Source organism: Callospermophilus lateralis, chromosome 5 (assembly GCF_048772815.1).
Source record: "Callospermophilus lateralis isolate mCalLat2 chromosome 5, mCalLat2.hap1, whole genome shotgun sequence".
NCBI classification, from domain to species: Eukaryota; Metazoa; Chordata; class Mammalia; order Rodentia; family Sciuridae; genus Callospermophilus; species Callospermophilus lateralis.
Window position 1 is genome coordinate 100,524,037 of NC_135309.1, and position 22,068 is coordinate 100,546,104.

The window sequence follows — 22,068 nt, forward strand, 5'->3', positions numbered from 1 at the left end:
CATTCTGTAGAAGCTTAGGAAGATTAGAAAGCAGAAGTAGCAACAACAGGAAGAGTTTAAGGAAGGTAAGACACAATATAAAAGCACTGAAGAAATAAGAGAGACTGAGACCAAAACATACAAGGCAGGCCAGATGCCCCAGACCTGCTCAGCTCCCTCTGTGCTACCAGTACCCTTAGATCCAGGGGCCAAGAAAGTCCCCCTTTCCCCTAACAGTTGAGGGAGTCAAATCTCTAGCAACCCAAGTGGCAAATGTAGTTGTTTTCCTAAGTGGGTCTTAAACAATAGTGCTGCTAATTCTATATTCCCTATCTGCATTCTTAACCAGTTGGCTTCTAGTACATTTGTACATTGAAAATCATGTATTCTGAGATCCAAAACAAAAGTTTTCCACTATTCATAAACATAGACCAGCAGATTAGGCTGTAAATAAATAGCAGTGGGTAATCCTACACTGTGGCGAAGATAATGACATTTTTAGAAGGAAGAAAGAAGTGGAAAAGCTGGTTTCAAGAATGCTTGGACTTGAGGATTAAGCCAGAGATTTAATTATAATTGGGAACTGTTTCCTAAAATAACCAGAGATGGCTATCAAGACATAAGATAGGTAAAACAATGGAAGAATCTGAAAGCAGATAGTGACAATGTGGGAACAGATGAATAGACAACACTTGGAAAACAATAGGAGGAGTAGGAAAGAGCAAAGATGGTTAAAAAAAAAAAGTATGTTGCTTGAAATGAAGCTATTGGTTAATTTTACTCAGTGAGGTTAAAAAATGAATTTATATTCTCTCCTCCCACTCACCAAACTGGTAGGTCAAATGTCCTCTTCCCATTGAGATTAAAGCTCCTTAATCTTAGATAGGATTCCATATCTGAAGTAATTAATATTTTTTTCCCTCCCCAAGCTTGTGGCTCAAGGAACGTGAGCTGGGGAGAGAAGGGCTCTGATGTTCTTCTCTTCCTTTCCCTCACCAACTCTGGAGACAGGCTGTTCTTGGACCTCTGCTCTTGCTCTTGTCTGGGCTTCAACCCCCTTCCTCTCCTTTTTCTAATTTAGTATTTTTTATTGATGCAGTATAATTAAACATAATAGTGGAATTCATTATGCCATATTCTTACATGCCTATTGCATAATTTCATTCATATTTATTAAGGTATAACTGATAAATTAAAAACTATATATACTCAAAGTGAACATGATGTTGAGGTATGTATTGTAAAATTATTTCCATGATCAAGTTAGTTTACATTCCCATATATTTAACATCTACTCTCTTGGCAATTTTGTTTTGTTTTTGTGATGGGGGTCTCACTAAGTGGCCCATGCTGGCTTTAAACTTTCAATCCTCCTCTCTCTGCCTCCAAAGAAGCTGAGATTACATGCATGTGCCACCAGCTGAGCTTAGTAAAATTTTAGGTATACAATGCAGTATTATTAACTATAGTCACCACAATGTATATGAGGTCTCCAGAGTTTATTCATCAGATACCTGCTGTTTTGCAACCTATGACTAACATTTCTCTATTACTCTAACCCTGTGACCCCTGGTAACTATCCTTCAGCTTTCTGCTTTATTGAGTTTAACTTTCTAGATTCCTCATACTAATGAAATTAGACAGTATTTGTTTTTCTGTGTCTGGCTTATTTCACATAGTATGATGTCCCCAGTTTCATCCATGCTGTCACAAGTGACATAACTTCCTTCATTTTTAGGACTGGATCTATATTTACACACGCACACACAAATTTTATCCTTTTATTAGTCAATGGACACAGGTTGTTTTCAAATAGTACTACCTATTTGAAATAATACTATTGCTAGTCACAATAATACTATTGTGACTAGCGCTACAATGACCATGGAAGTGCAGATAGCTCTTCAACATACTGATTTTATTTTCAGAAGATGTTTATCAAGAAGTGGGATTGCTGGATCATACGGTAGTACTATTTTTAATTTTTTGAGAAAACCCTATACTGTTTACATGATGGAAGTACCGATTTACACTCCTATTAACAATGTATAAATGGTAAAGGGTCCCTTTTCTCCACATCCTCAATATATATTCTCTTTCAACATTTTGATAATAGCTCTTAATGGGTTTGAAAAGATATCTCATTGTGATTTGTATTTTCTTTTTCCAATGATTAGTGTGATATTGAGCATTTTTCATGTCTGTTGGTCATTTATATGTCTTTCTTGGAAAAATGTCTGTTAAATTTACCTATTTTTAAAGATATTGTTATTGTTATTATTGTTATTGGATTATATTCATTCCTTATATGTTTTGGATATGGACTTTTTTCAGCTAGATAACTTGCAAATATTTTCTCCCATCTCTTTTGGTTTATGGTTTCCTCTAGCTGTGCAGAAACTTTTTCACTAAGTCTTATATTCTTTGTTCTTGTCACCCGTGTTTATAGTGTCATACCAAAAATCATTAGTAATAAATGCCAGGATGCATTGCCCCTAGGTTTTCTTATAGGAGTTTCATGGCTGCAAGTCATATGTTCAAATATATATTTTGAGTAATATATTTTGAGTAATTTTTGTAATATATTTTGAGTATTTTTTGCATATAATGTAAAATACGAATCCAATTTTATTTTTTATGTATGCAGACATCCAGTTTTTCCAGTGCCATTTATTGAAGAGACTATCCTTTCCCCATTGTGTATTTTTGTCAAAGATTAGTTGAATGTATAGAAAATGGCTTACTTCTAGTCTTTCCACACTGTTTCATTAATTAATGTGTCACTTTTTATGCCAGTAACATGCACTTTCGATTACTCTGACTTTATAATATAATTAAATCAGGAAATGTAATTCCTTCAACTTTGTTCTTACCCAGAACCAAGCATTTTGTTATAAAAATTTTAAAAAATTGGCTAATGCATGTATTATTGAAATTTTGACAGAGATTGTGTGGAATCTGTAGATTGCTTTGGGTAGCATGATCATTTTGACAATATCAATTCTTTTGAAACACCTACACTGGATATGTTTCCACTTACTTGTGCTTCTTCAATTTCTTTCATCAAGGTTTTACAGTTTTCATTCTAGAGCTATTTTGCCTTGTTAATTTATGTTATTCCTAAGTAGTTTACTCTTGCTTATGCTATTAAAATGGAATTATTTTCTTTCTTCCTTTCTTTTTTTTTCTTTCTTTCTTTTCTGGATAGATTGTTATTAAGGTATAGAAATGCAACTGTTTGTATGTTGATTTTTATATTCTGCAACTTTACTGGATTTATTTGTTGTATTAGTATGTTTTCTGTTGCCATAACAAAATATATAATGCTGGATATTTTTTTAAAGAAAAGAGGTTTATTTAGTTCATAGTTCTGGAGATTCAGGAGCATGGTACCAGCGTCCTGGTAATGGTTCCCACTGGCTGCATCACAACATGGCTGATGACATCATGCAGGAGTCCATGAAAGAGGAAGAAATCACATGGTAAGACAGAAATCCAGAGACAATCTTTTTTTGTTGTTGTTTTTAAATAACTACCCAGTATTATTTTTGCTTCAAGGAAGTCAAATGTCAACATACAAAGAAAAAAACCTGCAAGTTATATATTTGATAAAAGATTTGCATTCAAAATATACAAGGAACTATACAATTCAAAAATGAAACAACAGCTGGGCACACTGGTGCACACCTATAATCCTAGTGACTCAGGAGACTGAGACAGAAGGGTCACAAGTTTAAGACCAATCTCAGCACTTTAGTGAGGCCCTAAGCAGCTTAGTAAGACTCTGTCTCAAAATAAAAAATAAAAAGGTATAGATATGTAGCTCAGTGGTAAAGTGTTCCTGGGTTCAATCCACAGTACCCAAAACAAAAACAAACAAAAGAACCCAAAGAAAAGACTAACCATCCTAATTTTAAATGGACAAAGAACTTAAATAAACATTTTCCCAAAAAAGAAATATGAGTAACTATAATATGCAAAGATGCTCGATATCATTATGTATCAGGAAAATACAATTCAAAATAATGAGGTACAACTTTACACTAACTAGAATGGTGTATTAGGGTTTTCTAGAGGAACAGAACTGTCAAGATATGTACATATGTATATTTATGAAAGAGAATTTATTAGATTGGTTTACACAATCAGAAGCTGGATAGTCTTGCAATGGACATTTGTAGGCTGAAGAGCCAGAGAAACCATAACTGCTCAGTACAAAACCTGGAAGGCTCAGAACAAGAGAGATCAATGATGCTGCTTCAGACCAAGACTGAAGAAGGCCTGGAACCTAGCTGGAGAATCAATGGTGCCAGTCCACACTGGAAAACTGAAGAAACTGAAATCTGACACCAACAGATGATAACAGCAGCAACTGACACACGTGATCAAGAATCAAGCTTGCATCCACTGTGGTGGAATGTTATAGTTTGAATCTGAATATTCCACAAAGGCTCGTATATTGAAGGTTTAGTCCTCAATGAAGCAATATTCAGAGGTAGGACTTTTGGGAAATGATTGGGTCATGAGGGCTCTAACCTCATCAATGGACTAATCCATTATAGCTGAATACAGTATCAGAAGGGGATGGAAACTTGGGAGGAGGACCCTAGTTGAAGGGAGTGGGTCCTTTGGATCATGCCCTTGGGGATCATATCTTGTCCCTTTTTCCTTGCATGTTCTCACTCTCTTTCTCTGCTTCTCAGCCACCATAAGGTGAGTAACCCTGTTCTACTAAATCTACTCCACCATGACACTCCACTTCATCATAAGCCCATAGCTATGGAGCCAGCCAACCATGGGTTAAAGCCTTTGAAACAATGGGCCAAAATAAATCTTCCCTCCTTAAATTGATTTTCTCAGGCATTTTGTCACAACTATGAAGAGGTGACAAACACAGATGGCTGGAATCAAAATGTCAGATAACAACAAATGTTGGTGACAATGTGGAGAGGTCAGAAACCTCATCCACTGTTGGTGGCAATGTAAATGGTGTGGCCACTTTGGAAAACAGTATAAAAATTCCTTGAAAGGTTAAATATAGAGTTACTACTTTACCCAATTCCACTCCTAGATATATGCCCCAAAGAAATGAAAACATATATAATGTAAAAAACTTGTCTATATGGCTTTATAGGTGCATCATTTATAATAAGCAAAATGTAGAAAAAATCCAAAATTCATCAACTGATAGATGGATAAATGAAATGTGGTATTTATAATGGAATAATTTTCTGTATTAAAAAGAAATGAAATATTAATACATTCTACATGGTGGGTGAATCTTGAAGACATTATACTATAGGAAATAAATTAGTGACAAAGACTACTTCTTGAATTATTTCTTTAACACAAAGTGTTCAGAATAGGCACATCTGTACAGACAGAAAGATAGTGGTAGCCTAGGTCTGGGGATGGGAGAGGGCAAGACATTGTGACTACTAGTGGGCATGGGGTTTCATTTTGTGAAATGTCCTGAAATATGTCAGTGCTGGTGGATGCATAACTATACTAAAATTATTTAATTGTACACTTTAAGTGGCTGAATTGTATAGTATGTAAATTGTATATCCATAGAGATGTTATAAAAAGTAAAGGTGTATTTTTTTTTAATTATCTGGGATGCTTGTTAAAATTGAGGATATAATATAATCTCTCCTTCAGAGTTACTAACTTGGAATTTCCTTGATTAAATTCCAGAATGTGCAAGACAAATGAGTACACTGGAGCATTCTTATATACACCAAGTTCATCAATCAACAGTAAGTCTATCCAACAATGAGTTTATATTTTTATTGTAGCTTTTGCTAGGTAGTTTTACTGGAAGAATTACAGCACCTGAAGTTTACCAGTTGAGAAATAGTTTGGATAAAAAACAACTAATCCTCTTCTCAGTGTTAATAAAGACAATTGAAGGGAAGATTTTTTTTTTTTTTTTGCTTTCTCATTACTGTGTAAATGATAAAAAAAAAAAATTTAAAAGCAACAAAAGGAAACTCAGTAAAATAGCAGTAATTCAAAGTAGAAATTTCCACTATTATCTTCTCTACCAAAAAAGAAAAGAAAGAGAGAGAGAGAGAAAGACAAGCCCCCTAGAAAATTGTCTACCTCTTGGGGGAATCTGTATTCTACTTGCCCTTTGGTCACTTACCACTGGGATGAGCCTTCATCTTCCACACATCAAACCCAGCCAGTTAATTTTATAGTGTTTGCTTCCTCAGAATGAAAGTTGGGGTGGGGATTACATCAATGTTAGTTATATGACAATGATTATTAAGAAATGAGATTTTCATGCTGAAAGTAATTTACTCCTGGGCTGCATAATGAATTTTACTCTGTTACAAAAATCACTTAATCTTTTAACTATCTCTATTATACACAAGGTCTCCAACTTAGAATTGTTCAACTTAAGATTTTTCAACATCATGATGATGTGAAAGTGAACTGCACTCACATTTTAAATTTTATATTGAAACTTTGTATGGCACCCCCAACATAGATACAATTTTATGTGTTGATTTAAATAATAAAAAAAGAATTCCAAAATTTTATTTTGAATTTTTATCTTCTGTCAGGCTAGCAACTTGCCTAACAATGCTCTCTCATGATACCTAGCAGCTTCAACAACTCCCAATCAGCCACACAGTCTCAAGGATAAACCCTATACTTTATGATTGATGATAAGCTTTGGCATTCAGTAGGTTAGGTGTACTAAATGCATTTTTGACTTAAAATATTTTCAACTTGCAATGAATTTATCAGCACATAATCTATCATAAATTGAGGAACATCTCTATATGTGGAATTGATCCCCTCTTGCAGAGACTTCTATTTGCTCCTTAACTTAGTTGTCACCCAATAGGTCACCCCTTTTAATGCATCATGCTGGCATCATAACTACGAGAAAAACATTTCCCAAATTCTCTTGCAGGCAGACAGGCAGGACTATCTGACTAAATTCTGACCAAAATGATTGAAGGAGTGGTAATGTGAGAGCAACTTCTAGGATATGTCCTTAAAGGATGACAACATAGCCTCCTTTTAATCTTTCCTCCATGCTGTTAACTGTGAAATGTGGACGTTGTGGCTCACTTGAATCCAAAAAACGAGGGCATCACCACAGGGACACAATACAAGAGAAGGGGCCTGAGCCTCTGATCCTATGTATCATCTATGCTAGTATTAATCTATTCGCATGTATTATTCAAATCATTCCATAAGAGAGAAACAAACTTATAGTTTGTATGACACTAATTTTGAAGGTTGGCCACAAATGATGAACCTATATTCTAAAAGATGCAGTTAACTTACCATGTGTAGTTGTGCTGGGAATTTTCACATTGCACTGTGCATGACCTCTGTATGTTCCTGACACCCCAGAATACAGTCAAATTTCTGAGAAGACAAAAAAATTCTCAATCAGCCACACACTTGGTAAATCTGCATCCCAAGGCCCTATAAGAATCTAAGAAGAAAAATGTGTTTCTTTCACTATAAAATGAATTATAATAATATATCAATCTACTTAGTGAAGAGGTAAAAACACCTTTCTGTTGTTGTAGATGGAAACAATACCTTTATTTTTAAATCTATTTTATTTTTATGTGGTGCTGAGGATCAAACCCAGTGCCTCACATGCTCAATAGGCAAATGCTCTGCCACTGAGCTGCAAACCCTGCCCTAGGTGAAAAACATTTTAAGTACTAGAATCAATATTAATCAAAATAAAAGTAAGAAATTAAAACAAAAAGAAAACTAGAGACAATGCTCATGTTAGATGTTTTTCAGCATTCTCAGAGAGAGAGGATACCACCATAAATCTAACAGCCAAAGCAAAAAGCTGTGTACCAAGGCAGTTTGTAAGACCTGTACATGTGTGTCTATCATTTGCATGCATTAAGACGGAAATTGAGCACCCATATTATACTTGCATGTGCCAGAAAGTGATTGCACTTCCCAAGATCTCTTTGTACTCATAATTACTTGATTTGTGAACCAAATATGTGGTTTGATGATGGAGAGAGATACACAGTAACTCCATTTGGGAGGTCCAATTTCACATAAATTACTGAAGACCACTTTTTTTTTTTTAATGGAAGAAGGATAAATTATAGTAGTCAAATTTAGTTCATATAAATTTTTGATATTTGGAGACTCATTTATTTGAAGAATCCAATTTTATTTTCTGCATTTAACATTGCATTTCAATTGGGAGTTGTATTTAAATAAGGATAATTTGTATTTGTAGCTTAACTTAAAAAAAGTACAAATTATAGTTTTTATTAGTAAAATATATATTAGCCTTCAGCCTTAAGAAAAATACTGCCCAATTTTTATTTTTAAAGGAAGTATAATAATGTTCTGAATTTATCTGCCAGTTGCTCCAAAATATATGCACCACATTTTCTTTATGCATTCATCTATTGAAGGACACTTAGGTTAGGTTTATAGTTTAGCTATTGTGAATTAAACTGCTATAAACATTGACATGGCTGTATCACTATAGTATGCTGGTTTTAAATCAATTGAGTATACACCAAGGAGTGGGATAGCTGGGTCAAATGGTGGTTCTATCCAAGTTTTCTGAGGAATCTCCATACTGTTTTTCATAGTGGTTACACTAATTTGTATTTCAACCAAAAATGTATGAGCTTTATCCCCACATCTTCACCAACATTTACTGTTGCCTGTATTCTTGATGATTGCCATTCTCACTAGAGTGAGATGAATTCTTAGTTTTGATTTGCATTTCTCTAATTGCTAGAGATGTGAACATTTTCTTAATGACAATCTTGAAAAAAGCTATTATTTTTCTAGCTTTATAGGGGAGAAACTGAAGTACAGAAAGAAAGGAAATGACCTCAAGCAGTCAAGATAGGACAGATTCCCACTGTTATTTTATGTGCCACATACCAGCTATGTCTTTAGAGTTGTTTATTTTCATCATTTTTGGAGAAGGTAAGAGAAAGGGATTGGGGCTGGGAGATCAGAGGTGAGATCATAGCAATCAAGTTTACATATCCCCTGAAAGCATAATAGCATGGATTTATTATCATATGTTTTGTTCTTCTCAGACCTGAGATGCCCTCTGGTTCAAAGTATAGCTCACTTTAGGAAAAGGTTGCAGCTGAAATTCCAACTTGTAAGTGTATTATAACTTTCCCAGGGAGTTGTTACTATTTCCATAGGATACCACTTATTTATTTATTTACCTTTTCTTTACTAAACTGAAGCTGAACAGAACACAGACCTCTCTGGCTGCACTCCTCCTAGGGAAAAAAAAAAAGGCTGTCGGGGGAGAGGAACGCATGGGACCAAACTACTTATCGCACATAAGTGGCCTCAGACTTGGTTAAGTGCTCTGTAAATCCTTACCATCCTGGACATTCTGATAAACACTGTTCCGGGGATATTTTATTTTGATTTTGATAATTTGGCTTCTACACCATTCAGTTTTACAGAAGAACAAGAAAAAATCAATTGGTATTTTGTTCCATCTCTCTTAGTCCATTAAATGCTTCTTTTTACATTTTTTTTCCCCTTTAATCAAGCTTTAAAGTCACACAACATGATAGCTGCAGCCTTGGTGTTAGTGTCACAGATAGAAATGTTCTTGACTTAAGCTCAGTAGGACTTTTTGTAAGAACTTTACCATGTTCTCAGACTCCTATCAGTCTCTGAGGTAGTCATAATAAACATGAACTGAAGCTTCAAAACTTCAGAAAATTCTGGCCTTTAAAAACAAAACAAAACAAAAGCTGTCTTTGGGAGTTTTTCCAAAGTTAATGGAATATTTACAAATTGGGTCAATAATCTATAAAAGTAAAACCAGGGATTGCTTAAGAAGATAACTACAAAACCTCTGTTAATATGGTGCTAAAAATTACAGATCTAAAATTTCCTAACAAAAGTAAGAAAGTGATTTTATAAGATTAAGCCTCCTTAAGAGGCAAATGGACATTAAATATTTGGCATTTCAAATGTTCCATTTTCTTGAAGAGGAAGGGAATATAGGAAAGCAGCTTATGACATTTTCACACAAGTGTGAAGTATGTTTCATAAACACCCATTCACTTACTAACATAGCTTTGAGGTGGTGCAGTTACTGTTTAAAACTCAGCTTACCACTAAAAGTTTAGTCCAGACCAACATTATTTTCATTTCACTGATACACGGCATAGAGACACTGAGCTCTTAAAAACCCAGGTCACAGGCTGTGACCTGATGTGTGTGCTGGAGCTAGCCTCAAGTTCCTCCATGTTTGTTATCTCATGGTCACAAAAAGTAATGAGTTTCATATTTAAGTATTTCTAAAAATTATAATAATCTCATTAACTCTTAATGAACACTATTCACTTTCCAGAAATCTCCAGTCCAATTATTGATAATTTTCCTGTAACAAGTGGACTGAAAAGTTTATTTCCTGGTGATTTCTACCTTTGAAAACATTTTGCTTCTTTAGAGGATCCTGCTTGCCTTTGTGTATGTTGTTTCTATGGCCTCTAAACTTCTTTATCTGCCTGCTACCTTTATCTATCTGGAAAAACAACTGACCACAATGTGCAGGCCTGGGTTAAGTTTATACTACTCCATAAAGTTTTCTTGAATGGAAATCCTTACTCTGCTTCACTTCATTCTCCCAGCAGCTGCTTCCAAGGGGAATGGGTTACTATAATCTCCACGGGATTCTATTTTTACCTCACCCTAATAAACTACAATTGATGGAATGAGAGTAAAAGCAAGGGCTATAGTTTTTGGATTGCTTTTTTGTTTTGTTCCTTTGTTTTGGACCTACATCTCAAGTTTTTAGAGCAGTACTTGATGGACACCCAGATATTCTGAACATTTAGTGAACAAACGAATAATGAGAAAGAACATATCTGGTTTTTATTTCAGTTTTGTTCTTTCTCAGCCCTCAAAGTAAAGTTAAAATAATTAGTGCACCTATTTTCTTGTCATTGAAAAATTATTCATGTGTGTGTGTGTGTGTGTGTGTGTGTGTGTGTGTGTGTGTATCTCAGCAGGCTACCTGAATTCAAACTGTGGCTTAACCATTTTAGTGGCTAGACATTCTTGGAAAGGTCTTTTAATTAATTCCACCTTCTCCCCAAAAAGAAGTACCCAGTCTATTCATTTGTAAAATAGGAATTGTAATATTATCTATCACACAGGGTTTTGTGTCCTTGAAGGACATAATGCACACAGAGGACTTTGCTCAAGGTCCAGCACATGGCAGTAGCTCTCATAAATGATCAGTTATCAGGCTACTGCCTAAAAACAATCTCTCTTTTTAAAATATGAGAAAAAAATCGCTGCTTCATGACACTTATTTTTAAAAACAACTTTATTAAAATATAGGCATTAATATCAAATTGGTCATTAGATTGATATATTATAACTATTAATTATAATAAGTATGTTCAGTATTAATGGCCCAGCTCTCTCTGGAGATGGAGAGTAGTGATGGTAGCACAACAATGTGCATCTACTGCATGCCACTGAATTGTACACTTAGAAATAGTAAAAATGGCAAATTTTGTATATATAAATCTTACCAAAATCTAGAAAATACTTTTAAATATAAAATAATATTTTAAAATGCTAGGTAGCAAACATCATATTTGGGAAAACTTTTGATATATGGGTCTATATTTGATGTATGGACACCATAATCACAGTTAAAGTAAACGTATCCATCACCTCCAAGATTCACTGTCGCTCTTTGTGCTCTCCCCCATCATTCCTGTCCACCCTCAGCAAACCACCAATCTTTCTTCCACTGTAGATTAGTATACATTTTCTAGAATTTTATGTAAATAAAATCATTGTGCACTCTGCACTCTCTAGATTCTTTTAAAAAGATTTACCCATGTAGTTGTATCAACAGATCATTCCTTTTGTTGTGGCTGGGTAAGATTCCCTTGTGTGGATTCTGTCATGGTGTGTTTACCCATTCACCTATAAATGCCCATTTGAGTTGCTTCCAGTTTTTTTTTGTTTGTTTGTTTGTTTTTTTTTTTTTAGCTATAAAGACACTACAAACATTCACCGGCAAGTATTTCTATAGATATATGTTTTCATTTCCTTGGGTAAATAAGAGCTGGATCTTATGATAGGGAAATAGATCCAGGCCTTTTTATTCCATTTCATTCAGAAATGTTTCTTCTATGTCCTAGTTCTTATGGAGTGAGCAGTTTAATTTATAAAGTAAACCAAGAAATATGTGATCATTAACTGAAATAGCAGTCATACATCATGGCTTATAATATATAATTTTGCAGTGGGCACCAAATAATCTTATTATTTATAGTGCGCTACATTTAGATATTGGATCTCTATTATAAAGGAGATTGAACACAGGCAAGATGCAAGTTCTTATCTATTAATCTGGGGAAAAGAGAATCAAGGGGAATAGACAGTCTTTCCTGGCCTGCTTGTCGATTTTACATCATTTGCATTAGCACCAGAGATGACAGCAAAGTACTTGCTCAGCTCTGAACCCATTAAATTGTAAGAACTTAATAAAGGAAAGTTGTTGATCCAGTTTGAGGAGCTTATTAGAAACCCAATTACACGTCAGCTGAGCTGCAAGGGATACTTACAGAGAATTTTCACTTTATTCTACTTTACCTCTGATGCGGTTCATCAAGCAACTCTCATTAAATAGGTTTTGTAAAGATCCCACTTGCCCTAGGCAGTCTGGTGGCTGATTAACAGATACCATGCTATGCACTGCATCTTTTCTGATGTCAATAGGGTGCTTCATCTGTGAAGAGCACATTTCCTGTCTTGGAGGGGTCAGTGAAAGCTAATGTAGCCCTCATCCAACAACCCAAAAGGAAGGCCATTCCCCTGAGATGTTCTTATCTGAGCCACTGGCCATCATTTTCTAGGAAGTCAGAGGAGAGCTCCTGGGCTTATGGCTCTGAACGTTCTAATTAGGGCACACTTTAGTATCTGTTCCCCCCAGGATTATCCTTCCATCTTCACATTGCTTCATATGAAAGCCAATTCAGATGAGAAAATTATTCTAGCCTTTGGTAAAACAATACACATGGACACATCTGAGGCAGTGGGGGAAGAAAGTGGCAGACCTGCAGAGGAAGTGAAATATTTCCCAGAAGCTTGGGCAAGGTCTGGGGAAGTCCCTCCCTGGTAGTATGTATCCTGAGGCAAAGAGGAAGGAGAATTCACTATAATGTGTTAATTTATAACAAATTCTTTTCATTCAGGTTCAGACTGGGAAAGGAACCAGGGAGGTGAATTTCCCTCCTTGTGGGTAAAAGACCTGTCTATAAAGGTGCCCACTCTCCAAGAGCTTCAAACATCAAGTTGCTCAACGCTGAAGTGAGGCCGAACAAAGGCAGCCATTAAGAGGGGAAGTGTGAGGGTGAAAAAAAAGCTCAGGTGGCGAGGTCCAAAGTCCTTTAAAAATACAAGAGTAATGCTTTGTGTTCCATTACTGAAAAATCTATTTTAACAAAATGCAGGACACTAGAATATTTTAAAATATCTCTGGCAACAGAAATAACTTGAATCTAAAATAAAAGTCAACTCACCTTACAGATATTCAAACCAAATGAATGGATCTATTTTATTAGCTAGCTCAGTTATTCCAGGTCAAAATGGTACAAGATGATTAGCACCTGCTGACTCTCTTACTTTTCAGGTTATAATGATGGATGGGTGTGTGTTTGGATAGATGAATGAAGTCAAAATGAAGAAAAAAATATCTCCTATAAATCCAGCACATGGGATTCTCCAATTTTTTTCTTAAGATTGCTTTATTGGGCTGAAATCTTTAATTTAATCAAGCTGTTTTCCCCCTAAAGTTCGTTACTAGTATAAGCAGCAGTGAGTTAGCTCTAGAAAGAAGCGTTTGATGGATAACAAGAATGGCATATATAAGGGTATGCGAACAAGTTGGGTATAACTAGTGCTGTGCTGCTGTTTAGCAGTCGGCTTGCTGGGTTGGAGGTGGGGAATCCCTAATTCCTCATGCTTGCAAATTTTCATGGTGGGAACAATTTCAAGTTACCAATGTGATATCACCAAACACATATTTGGAAAGAGATATACACAGTTGGCTCTCTACCAAGCTGAAGCTGTGGCAGAATCCCAGTAGCAAGTTACCAAAGGTGCTCACATTTTTGTTTCCCTCTAGATGTTTACTGATTGGTGCAACCACTTGTCTCTGCCTTCAGAAACACTATGGTGTATGTAAATCTATCAGATGATTAATAATGACTCTTCTCCCTTTAATGTACTTTTCTTTATTACTAGTCTTCCTCCTCACCTTCCGGGTTCAATTGCCATCTTTATTTGTTACTGTTGTTTGAGTTTATCTTCTTGTTCTATTTTTGTGTTATTTATTTATGTTTTGACAATTACCATCCCTATTACAGTTTGGGCATTGCTAATCCAAAATTACAAAATCTGAAATGATTCAAAATCTGAAATATTTTGAATATATTTCAGCCTAACTCCACAAGTGGAAAATTCCACACCCACCTCATGTGATGGGTCATAGTCAAAATGCGAGGCACCAGAATATTGTAAATTACCATCAGCCTTCATGTTGAAAGTATATATGAAACATAAGTGAATTTGATGTTTAGATTTGGGTCACATTCCCAAAATATCTCATTATGTCTATGCAACTATTTCAAAAATCCTAAAAAATTGAAAATCTGAAACACCCCTGGTCCCTAGCATTTCAGATAAGGGACATTCAACCTGTACTAGCATTTGCTAAGTGGGAATAGAAAACAGCTGGTACGTTACTAGAAGTGTAGATCATTGGTGTAAAATAGAGCAAAGGGCTTACACTTACAGGAAAGAACCCAAGACAAAAATGACCCATATTTCTCCATTCTGCTTTCAAACATGATAATTTCTCAAAGGAAATCAAACAGAATACTATTTAGACTTAAGAGTAGCTTAAATGACTAAAGAAAATGTAAAGCTTTCTACTGTCCTCCTATGTAAAATTTTTTTCTTCTAAAAGTGCTAGGGTTCAGTAACTTAAGTTCAATTAATATCTGTGCTGATGGATAAAAGTTGAGGTACAAAGAGCAGCTGAACTTTACCTTTAATGTTATAATAAATCATTCATCTTCAAAAACCTAGATTCCTTTTGGAAAACTTTTGGAAGCTCTTTTGCTGGCAAGTAGTTCTACATGAGAAAAATTGGTTCAGAGCTGTTTATGCTTATGTTTCCTTGCTTCCCAACCTGTTTTCTGCCTCCCTCTATGTAAGCCTTGTTCTCATACTCAGGTCCCATTCTGTTCTTCAGTACATCTCTCCTGTGTAACTTCCAGCTCAGACGCCAGTTTCTAGCCAATCAGTGGTTCAAGAACCTGAAAGGAAGAAAAGAAAGAAGAAGAAATCCAAGGAAAGCAGACTGATGTGGAAGATGCTAAAAAGTGGAAACTCAGACTGATGGGTTCTAGACTTGTCTGGCCAGCAGATGTGTTTGGTTTGGATACCACAGAGCAAGATATTTTTTCCTTTATTTAAAAAAATTTTTTTAACTAAAATGAATTCATTGCCAATTTTTAAAATGGCAAGTGTACTCATCTGTATGTCTGGCTTTACTTGGAAAAATGAGATGAGTGGCAACAGTTGGCCATAGCTGAGCAGGGGCTACTCCCTTAAGACAGGGTGTGTGCCCTCTAGTGAACTCTGGTCCCAATTCTTTGTCTTAGTTAATTCCAGGTTACCTTCATTCTTCTGGCCTCTTCAGGGATTAGTAGCTGTTTCTTCTGTAGAAAGAAATAAGATGGGATTTATTCTATTCCTGTCTCTGATTTTCTAGAGATATTTTCAGTTTTTGCAAGCTTACTTTAATTGCACACATCTTAATCAGAGAGCTACCTAAAATCAAACTCAAACTCCTAGCTAAATAAATTCTTTCACTGAACAAATATTTATTGAGTGTCTACTATGTACCTAACATTGTTTAGGAATCTATCTCATTATTTTAAATTTATATATCAGAGTTTCCTCTGAGGTGAAAATAAATGATTGAAAACAATTGATATCTGATAGTCTTATGAGTAAGATACAAATGCTTTTAATTATGCATATTCTGGATCACATTTCAACAATGTATGACTTTGGCTTTGGTCATCAAATCCAAGCACAGCTTTAAGGATTCCAGAATGATGAAGTAACACTGCAGTAGATCAAAGTGCTCAACAGGATTAGTTTGAATATTTTAAAGATTTGTGATGTTGTTTTCTCAACTGTATTACATATAAGAAAAGCAATACAATTTTTAAAGTAGATTTGCCTCAAGAATCAAGACTTAGACTTTGGTTTGAAGGTAACAGATGACCCAAAGCTTACTGCTTACTGCCTTTACTTGTTACCCAGAATTTTAGAGGGAAAAAGTGAGAGCAATGTAAGTACACATGGGTAAGTTTCTCTAAATCCTATTGTTACCCGCAAGCATCTTCTCGAAGATGCTAGTACACTTTGCATAAAAATTCTACTGCATTTCATTAATTCTATATGGCTATACTTCTAATTTTTGCTTTGTTACAGTAAAGGTAAGGCAGGAATTATTTGTTTTATTGACTCCCAGGTGCTATAGAATGAAAGCACATGTTCCTCCAAAATTCATATGTTGGAATGTAACCCCAAGGTGATGGTACTAACAGGTGGATTATGTGAGAGGTGATTAGACCATTTGGGCTCTACCTCATGAATTGGATTCGTTCTCTTTTAAAAGGAGTTGAGGGAATTGGTAGCCCTTTTATCCCTTCTGTCATATGAGGATACAGAGTTTATCCTCTCTAGAGGATATAGAAAGCACCACCTTGAAAAGAAAGATTGCACCTTGACCATGTACCAGGCCTACAGGTGCTTTGATCTTGGACTTTCTAGCTACAGAATGGTGAGAAATTTCTGTTTATAAATTATGCCATGTTTTAATATTCTATAGTTGCCATAATAATTTATTACAAACTTGGTGGCTTATAACAACAGAAATTTATTCTCTCACAGTTATTGATTACAGTCCTAAAACCAAGGAGTTGGCAAGGCAGCTCACCCTCCAAATACTTGGGAGGAGAACTCTACCCTGCCTCTTCCAGCTTCAGGAGACTGCAGTGGTTCCTTGGTTTGTGGCTGCATAATTTAAATGTCTGCTCTGTCTTCACATGTTTTTCTCTTTTCTATCTCTGCCTTCTTCGGATTCACCTAGGTAATCTAAGATGATCTCATCTTCAGATTCTTAACTTAGTTATATCTGAAAAGGCCCCTTTCCCCAAATAAAGTCATATTCACAGGTTCCAAGTGCTAAATGTGCACTTGTTTTTTGTCAAACCACCATTCAACAAACTATGGTATATTTCCCTGTTTGAGTTCCATCATACTTGTTGAAAACATTTATACCATACAGATGTACAATTTATACTTAATTCTATGTGGTGCTTATGATTAATTCCATAAAATGTTTAGCATTGGTCAACAATGACAACAACAAATCTGTTTTGCCATTTTTCTATAAGAAATTAAAATTTGATCTGTGTTATGCATACTTATTTGTGTCCCTTCAATGTTTAAAGGTTAGTCTGACCACTCTGATAATAGTGTAAGTTCCCACAATTCAAAACTATGTCTTTTATTTATTTTTTCTTTTCTATTCAGTACTTAAGACTGCCTAATACATATAGATGGATATTTATTTCATGCTTATTTATTGTTATATTGATTTTGAAATTGGTTTTGTCTGGGACTCTAGGGACTCTGCTCAGGGTATGAAATGCATTGCAGGAACAAGGACAGCCTTCATAGGTAGGGCATTTCCCTTTGTTGGTGGAGTGCGGGGAGAGGAGCACAAGGTAACTCTGGGCTGCTGCAAGAGTCATTAGCTCTGGTTAAATGAATAAGTTTCTGCTGTGAAAATTAAATAAAGTACCTTTGAGGCATTAGAAGCTGGGGTTGTTGTTTCTTCATGTTTCCCTCAAGTCCTTTCTATTTGGCTGTTTGGACCAAATAGACCCTCTTTGAGAAGGTAAAATTAAGAGCAATTCTTTAAAACGTGTTTGAGCCAGGCACAGAGGCACTCGCCTCTGATCCCAGCAACACCAGAGGCTGAGACAGGAGGATCACAAATTTGAAGGCAGCCTCAGCAACTTAACAAGACGTTCCCTCAACATTAAAAATGCAAAGGGTAGGAGATGAAGCTCAGTGGTAAAGTGCCCCTGGGTTTAATCCCCAGTACCGAAAATAAACAAGTAAATAAAAAAATTAGGTAAAAGTACTGCTTGGAAGACTGTTCTGCTTAATAGAATCCTTTGGATGGTTTAGTTAGGACTGAGGCTATGCAGAATTACCACTGGAAAACTTGTCTACAGACATCAGGAAGACTGAATTAATATCTTAGCTAGAACTGTTTTGAATGATTTCCAAGAAAGGAAGGAAGGAAAGAAAGAAGGAAGGAAAAGCAAAAGGGAGGGAAACAAATTAATTTGAACAACTTTAAGATTAATAAAATGATGATTTTCAGGTTGAGAGAACCTCAAAGTTTTTTGAGATATAGTAAGAAATGTCAGAGAAAGAGAAAAGAAATCAAAGTCTATAGGGAAGTGAAGAAATTTTGCACTTGTTAGGTGTTTGTAGGAAACAAACTAAAATATTACAATGTCCTGAGCTGGCTGAAGGCACTTGTGACAGAGAAAAACTAATGGAAAGGAAAAAAATGTGTTTGTGAAAAGGTTGGAAAAATATGGAGCTTCAATGATGCAATTACAATATTAATAGCTAGCCGACCCAGGGCTGCTGCAAGAGTCATTAGCTCTGGTTAAATGAATAAGTTTCTGCTGTGAAAATTAAATAAAGTACCTTTGAGGCATCAGAAGCTGGGCTGGAGGATTGTAGCAATCCTCTTGATGTTTCATTAATTAACCAAGACCACCTTTTCCTAAGCTTCTTTGAACCTCCCCTGGGCATCCCTCATGGATATTTTTCTCTGAGGTAGAGAAATAAAACCTAGCATAATCATGTTCTTTTATTCATTTTAAGTAGAGGTCATTTAGATTTCCTTAGACTCAGTGAAAACATTATCCAAGCGAAGATTCCACTTCACATTGAAATAACTCTACTAATCCAAAGTCCTAGATTAGTCTCTAAATGGTTTTCCTTTAAAACAAGGAAAATTGTAAGATGCTGAGACTTCAGTGAGGAACTGAAAGAAAGGCTGAGCTCTGTGGTCTGCTCAGCTCAGTGGACGTGTGAACTCTATGAGCCCTTTTCTGTCTGTCTAGCCAATGCGTCTCTGAATGCTCAAGGATTGTTTTCAAACCAATTGATAAGAGACTAAAAGGACCCAGTCTGACTTCACTGAACCTTATCTTTTCTTCTAAAATGCCTACCACATTTGTAAATGTGAAACAGGTGTACATTAAATAAATCCCAAAAATACACTTTCTCTTGCCAAAATGAAAATTTTTGTCATTTATTGAAAGCAAAAACAATTGCAAAGTCGAGATTTGAATGTCAGGTGTAGGAAGAAGAAACCTTGGGGAGGATCCATCAACCAGAGAACAAAGCTCCCTCTTGTTCCAGCTAGGAGGGCACTGCCTAGGAATGTGTCCACTAGGTGGCATTTCATCTCTTAGATTGGTCCCGTAATTGCAGAACCAATCTGCCAAGCATTTGGTGAGCGCGAGAAAGGTAAATATGTATCATTTCTTTAAAAATAGTGTTTGTCAAAAAAAATCACAGTACTTAATAGTGGTGAGATCAATATCATCCTTTCAGTGTGAATATTGAATATTATCATTTTGCTCTCATATTCAAGAGTATGAGTGTCAAGCAGAGCTGAATTCTGGAGCTGAAAGTAATCTTAGAAATCATTTTACCCATCATTTTGCTTTATAGATGAAAACACTGAGAAACAAGCATATCATATCACTTACCTATGATTGTAGCATTAGTGATGGAACTGGGGATTTGGCACCTTGTCACCTCAGTCATCCTGATCCAGGCTAAGTTTTCATCCATAAAAGTATGAAGACATGAATGGTGTGAATACACTTTGTATATAATCAGATATGAAAAAAATGTGCTTTATATGTATAATATGAATTGTAATCCATTCTGCTGTCATATATAACAAACTGGAATCAAAAAAAATTTTTAAAAGGTGCGTTGTATCCACATTAAGTTCTAAATAGAGAGTTGATTGCTGAGGATGCAGAAATAGAACCTGTCTAGAGCAGCCCTTATAGTTGGAGAAACCAATAAACTATTAAGCAATAATAATAATACAAACAGTCCATTGAACAATGACCAGTAAAGATGACTGGTGCCAAGAGCCAGATGTGTCCTGTGACAAGGCAAGGGCAGGCTGTTTTAGTCAGCTTTTTCACCTCTGGAACCAAAACATCTCACCAGAACAATTGTAGAGGAGGAAAAGTTTATTTAATACCTCATGGTTTCAGGGGTCTTAGTCCATAGAAGGCTGGCTCCATTCCTTCACGCAAGAGGTGAAGCAGAACATCATGGAGGAAGAGTTTGACAGAGGAAATCAACTCACATTGTGATCAGAAGCAGAGAAAGAGACTCCACTCTCCAGATACAAAATATATTTCCCATAGTCCTGCCCTCAATGAACCACTTCCTCCAACTATACCTCACCTGCCTCCAGTTACGACTCAGTTAATCCCATCAGGGATGAATCGATTCACTGATTAGGTTAAGGCTATCACCCTATCATTTCTTCTTCAAACTTTCTTGCATTGAGATTTTGGAGGGAACACCTCATATCCAAACCATAACACAGGCTCTGAGAAAGCTCAGGCAAGGGCGCATGTTTAGAAGATGAGGTGAGTTCAGAAGCTGCCCAGAGAATCAAACAAAGGCAAAAGCTAGATATGATTAACCAGCTGGTTAGTAAGAATGGAGCACACCAGTGCTAAGGTCAATAATGAGGTTGGGCCATAACCAGTCTTGCTCCAGGACTAGAATTTGAATCATATCCCCCCACCAAAGCCCAAGCCAGGAAGCCAGAGGGCCAGGCAAGAAGTTGAGGAAACCTTCACCCTCATGGGGAACAGGGCAGCAGGTGATCAGGTAATCAAGTCAGGATAAGAGTTCGGTTTGCAATTCAGTTTCATTTCTAGTCAGCAGGCTTCTAGTATACTTTCTTCTGGGTCAAGAAACAGTTGAAAGACACAGCCAGATTCTGTTTAGCAGCAGCATACAAGTTGATCTTCATTCATTCCTTCATTCTTGATTTTTAATATTGTTTTTTTTTTTAGTTGTTGATGGACCTTTATTTTATTTATTTTATTTTTATGTGGTGCTGGGACTCGAACCGAACCCAGTGCCTCACACATGGTAGGCATGTGATATACTACTGATTTTTTTTATTTAATTGATCTCATTTTTTAAAATACATGACTGTGGAATGCATTACAATTCTTTTTACAGATATAGAGCACAAGTTTTCATATCTTTATATATAAAGTATGTTCATGCCACTTCATGTCTTTATACATGTACTTTTTTTGTATTACAATTCTTATTACACATATATACCACAATTTTTCATATCTCTGCTTGTATATAAAATATGTTGACACCCAATTTGTGTCTTCATACATGTATTTTGGATAATGATGGCCATCACATTTCACCATCCTTGCTAATCCCCTGCCTCTCCTCTTCCCTCCCACCCATCTTCTCTATCTAGAATTCATCTATTCCTCCTATGCTCCCTCTCCCTACCCCTATATGAGTCAGCATTTGTTTTGGGGGGGGATTGGCTAGCTTCACTTAGCATTATCTTCTCCAATGCCATCCATTTACCTGCAAATGCCATTTCTTTATTCTTGATCAAGTTAGAGAGGGTGAATGATTGAATTTACCTACCTGACGACTGTACCCAGCTATGGTGTTATCCTTATTCAATGTTTAGCAGAATCTCTGTGCAAAATCTTATGTAACTATATGACCAATGTGATTCTACAATAAGTATACTCAGAAAAATGAGAAATTATATCCCATCTATGTATGATACATCAAAGTATGTAAGTGCATTCTACTGTCAGGTATAACTAATTAAAACAGATAAAATAC